Here is a 5,479-nt window from a genome sequence, read left to right on the forward strand (position 1 = left end):
AAATCCAATGTAGTTAGTGTTTAAAAACATCCAAGTAAATACAATATAGCGCAATGTGACCAGAAATTAACAAGAACACAGCAATCACACTACTATAGGTTTAAAAACCTCACTCTGTGCCAAAATATAACCAATCACAGTACTCCCTCTGTCTCATTAGAACATAGTTACATATCTAGAATCACTAGTCAAATGAAAAGATCAAGTCAAGTGAGCAAAAAAAATTAGGAAACATGTATTAGTTGTAGGTCATAACAGACCAAAAGAACCTTCTTAGTAAATATTTATACGTTACTCATCAACATAAATTCCAATACCCCCTTTTCTTAACATATTTGTGCACAACAAATATATAAATCTAGTGTTCAATGAATTATGGAAGGGAGATCTTCATAAATTTTATACATCATACATATTAACAAACATAAATAAGGTACCTTGCTATCAGCATCATACATATATAAAGCATTAGGGGAATTGCTAAGAAGGCATTATCTTGTATAGATTATAATGCCTACTTTCCCCATCTGGGATCATACATATATAACATATTTGTGCACAACAAATATCATAGAATGCCACACGCCCATTGCTAGTTCCAGCAGCCAGCATCCAACCATCATCTCTAAAGGCCAACGAAGAGAAAGGTGCTTCATAAGAAATGCAAGATGATGGTCTTCTAGCAAGGCCAACACTAGCAATGATCTGTTGATTGCAGAAAGATACCAGAAAGCAAAATCATATTAAGTCAAAGAAAAGTCTCACTTTCAAATCAAGCTTTTATGGTTGCACCCTGCTTCCCAATCAAGCTTCCTGCTTGTGTATCTGCCACTAGAAGCCTGGTAACAACTGAACGTGCAGTAGCCAAAGTGCTATCCCCAAGGTCACGGTCTACATTGATAACTTGCTTATGAAACCTTAACAAACCATCAACAGCAGGCGGTATGGGGCGATCTGGCTCTTCTTTTGCAGAAACCATTACCTTTCAAAATCATCAAAGAAAAAGAATTCAAAAATACTAAATAAGAGATGATGAAAACTAAAAAGTATCAAAAACAGGGAAGTTAAAATAGACCGAATTGTATTCAAAGAACCAAGGAGATCAAATAAATAAGCATGACAAATAGACAATGATATATATCCAATGTCATCCTTACTGCATAAAATAACAGGGAAATTGAAACTCACTTCTCTTTCTGAGATTCCAGGTGGGCCATCAAGAATTTTAATCCGCGCCTTACTCTCTCCTGTAAATTTTTTTATAAACTTGCCCTTTCGACCAATGATACTGCCAACCTTTTGCACTGGAACCAACATCCTGAAAACATTCTCTCCCAAAGAAAACTTGAGTTTCCTGATTCGTTCCTACGATTCCTGAAATTATGATTTGAAGGAAATATGTAAGATTAGTGGAAAAACATTAAATAAATAATTTGTCCCATACATATTACCGGCAAGGCATAGTTTGGAAAAACAACTACTGTTGAACGATTAAAAACTCTTCTCCAATCATTCAAAAAGTTCAATCTGCCCATTAGCGGCATATTTCCTTGATCGATAAGCAAGAGCATTTTCATGAAGGATCCATATAAGAGGGATAGACTTGAAAGGCTCCTGCAAAAAACTGTAAGAACTAAAATCATATGTGCTACTTGAATACGGATATTCATGACAAAAAACCTCAAACACAAATTATAGGTGCAAAATCAGAAAGGATTCAGGTTAAAAAAACTCAAGTATCATACCAAGAAAAGGCACCCTTGGCTTCCAGAGAGCTCACAATTATACCATCATAGCTAGAAAAAAAAAAGATAGAATAATTCTTATCAGTTGCAATCAGAATTTGCTAATCCGATCAAAACAATAGCATTTTCTTAGTTGGCAACAAATTAAGAAACAAGTCAAAGTGAATTCACGTGAATTCAGATATACTATTTTCAATGTTCAAATATTATAAGGATTAATTCACATCATTAAAAAGACAAACTGAACGTAATGATTAAGAGAATCAAATAACATTTTTTTTCTCAAACTGAAAATAAACATAACTGAGTAAAGGATAGAGAATTAATCAATATTGTAATCTAGCCATATAAAAACAAATTATTTTACTGCAATTTTCCGATGATTAACTTCAGTATACCTAAAAACCAGAAGTTATAGAAGGTGCATCAACAACAAAGTAGAAAAGATATATAAAGCTTGAAAGGATTAAACAGACCGTCATTTTATCAGTTACCAAATAGTTGGTTCAGATTTCTAGACATTCCAATTATTAAAACCATGCAAAATGCTCTTAGTCCAGAAGTAAAAACTATAACAACAATCATACTTTAGCCAGTCTACAGAGTTGTTGCGCTTATCACAAGTTCTAATGACAGTGATTGGAACTCTTAAGTTTCTGCACACATTATGCCCTGGTCCATCTTGAAGTGAAAAGACCTGCAAAACATAAGACAATATTTGAGCTAAAATAAATATATTAAAAATAAAACACTGAAAGAGACGTGGAGGCAAACATCTTAATATTTTTTAGCCTAACTTCGATAAGTCACCACATTCTTAAGGACATCAATCAACAATTTTAAACCCATAGGCCTGCTTCAATTTCAAACACTTCTCTAGCAAGGTTCTACGTGGAAGGTGAATTAACATCTAGTAGAGTTATCTTCACTTATCCCGTGAGGTGTTTGAAAGTTGAAACCAATAGTAAAATAAACACACGCACACACATTTGCGTAAGAGGAACATTTGACTTATTATCGACTTGTTTGCGTTCTCCATCTCTTCCAGAAATCAAGAACCACATTCAAACCCACACCGGTGCATAAACCTAAATTCAGAAGTATATACCTGCAGGCAAGCAATAAACCATGGCCAACTTAAAAGCTATTTTTGCACTAGTGGCAGCCTCTAACTCGCTGTCAAATAGCCCCAGATATATATACCTGCAGGCAAGCAATAAACCATGGCCAACTTAAAAACTGAACTTTGATTCATCACGAACGAAACCAACCCAAGTAAAATAGCGTTTATGAAGAGTAACTCCCCTGTATTTTGAGCTTCCCCTCGAAAAGCCAGTGCTCTGTCGACGCAGAATATGCACAAACTCCTTCTTCGTGAAATTACTCATCTGCACAACACAATAACGGAAAACCGAAGCTAAAGTCACAAATTCCATTCAAGCTTCTAAAAATACCAATAGATCAAAACCATCACTTCATTCACCTATAAGAAAAAGAAAAAAAAGAAAAGCGAACATAGCATGGTTTCTTCCGCTTTGCCACTGAACAGTTCACAGCGGCGTGACCTTCCTCGCGGCGCATCTCTTCGATGAAGGCATAGCCGTCGAGGAGGATGGTTTCCTTGGGGGGCGGTTGGACCAGTTGGGGTTGGGGTCGTTGAGGGAGGAGGTGGTGGCGCGTGTGGAGAGGGCGCGAAGGGAAGGGGTGGCGGTCTGGGAAAGCTCTTGGTTGGGGAAGGCGAGGGAGTCGGAGGGAGAGAAGGAGGGGAGGGTTTGAGTGATGTGGCGGAGGAAGAAGGGGGTTGGGTTCGCGGAATGAAGGAAGGGGCTTAGGGTTTGGTGAGAGAGGGAAACCAAAAGATAAGTGAGAGGGAAATGAAAAAAAAAATTATCATTACAAAAATAAAAAAAAAATTTAAAAATTATATTATTAAAAATATATTTTTTATTTAAAAAAAAACTACCATTTTAACTCCTATAAATAATATGAAATAAATATCTTTAAAATATAATTATTTTTAAAATTAGTACCTTATATTTTTATTAATTAAATTATATAAATAATATTTTGAATTTAAACTTGAAAATAATGATTAATATAATTTAATTTAAATGCAAAATAGTAGTATTTCAAATTTAAAATAATAATATATTTATAATAACAATAATAATAGTTCAATTTTGAAATTTTAACAAAATTTTAAAGTTTTATGTACAACACTTTTTCTTTGGATATAAAAAAATTATATTCTCTCTAAATAACTACATAAAATCTTCTAACAAAAACACAAGATCGAGTAATACCTGTCATATTAATATTCTCTCTAAATGATTTAACACAGCTGGAGGTGTGGTGACCGGCGAGAGACTGTTGGAACGGTTTAACACAAAAAGAGGTGTGGTGGCCGGGTGAGGGACTGTTAGAATGGTTAAACCGAGAAGGAGCTGTGGTGGCCGGCGAGGGAGTGTGGATTCGTTTAACAGAGAAGAGAAAGAGGTCTGCTAGGGCAAGAGAGAGTGTGGATTCGTTTAACAGATTTTAGATTTTATTTATTATGTTTTATAATAAATAAAATCCAATATTAAATCAAAAGATTATAAAAATCATAACTCAAATCTAGGTAAATATTTTGATATTAAATTTATTATATTAAAATTAATTAAATATTTTTATCAAACAAACTCATTCAGATTTTAAATTTTATTTACTATCTTTCATAATCAAAAGAAATCCAATATTAATTCAAAAGATAATAAAAATTATAACTAAAATATTTATAAATTTTCTAATATTAAATTTAGTATATATTAAAATTAATTAATTAAATATTTGTATTTAAGAAATTGTTAAAGATTTTAGATATTTATTTTAAAGTTTTTATTTTATTAAATTAATTAAATTTTATCACTTTTTAATAAAGTGAGTGAATGATAATGAATTAACTAAAATTCAAAAATATATTTTAATTAAAAATATTTTTTTGGTTAATACAGTAACTAAAAAGTATTATAATAAATAATTAAACTAAAAAAATAAATTTTATAATGGTTATTTTTTTAATGATGTTAAATTAAATATTTTAATTATTTTACAATAAATTAAATAATAATAATAATAAAATATGTTAATTGATATTTTAAATAAAATATATTAAAATATCATAACCAAAAGAAATCAAGTATTATATCGAAAGATGAATAATTGATTTAGTATGTATATACCTAATTTTATTTAAATTATATATTGAATTTAATTTTTACGTATGAATTTTTTATTACCGAAACAATTAAATTCTTTGTTTAAATATATTTATATTATAAACAATATAAATTGTTAAGATAATTCTATAAGATATAGTTTAGATATACTAGTTTATACTCTCTTAATTTATTGTTTAGTTTCCTTAGTCAGTTTTATCTAAATTCCTAAACTTTAGGGATTGATTATGTTTTATGTCTATTTATTTTATTGTATCCATCAATTCAATAACATGAAAATCATTCAGATTCAAGTACTAAGGAAACTAAACTAGAAATTAGGAGAGGATAAACTAGTATATCTAAACTATATCTTATAGAATTATCTTAACATAAATATATAACAAAAAACACAATATTTTTTTTAAAATAATGTAATTGATTACTCGGCGCATCTGCACTTATATTCGTGCAGTTCGTCTTCTTCCTCATGAAAGAAAACCCAAATAAAAATTTAATCTTTTGATTTGAATTCCA

General features: G+C 30.9%; 1 long non-coding RNA gene across 1 annotated transcript; it reads right to left on the reverse strand.

The window, feature by feature from the left end:
- Nucleotides 1-952: 952 nt before the first annotated feature.
- On the reverse strand, nt 953-3,115 carry LOC145950171 (uncharacterized). The gene is made up of 3 exons (XR_014428275.1): nt 2,333-3,115; nt 1,746-1,796; nt 953-1,624 (listed from the first exon to the last, which is right to left on the reverse strand). It is a non-coding gene; the product is annotated as an uncharacterized LOC145950171 (long non-coding RNA).
- Between the last annotated feature and the right edge of the window lie 2,364 nt (nt 3,116-5,479).

Source organism: Cajanus cajan, chromosome 7 (assembly GCF_000230855.2).
Source record: "Cajanus cajan strain Asha chromosome 7, NIPB_CcT2T_4, whole genome shotgun sequence".
NCBI lineage: Eukaryota > Viridiplantae > Streptophyta > Magnoliopsida > Fabales > Fabaceae > Cajanus > Cajanus cajan.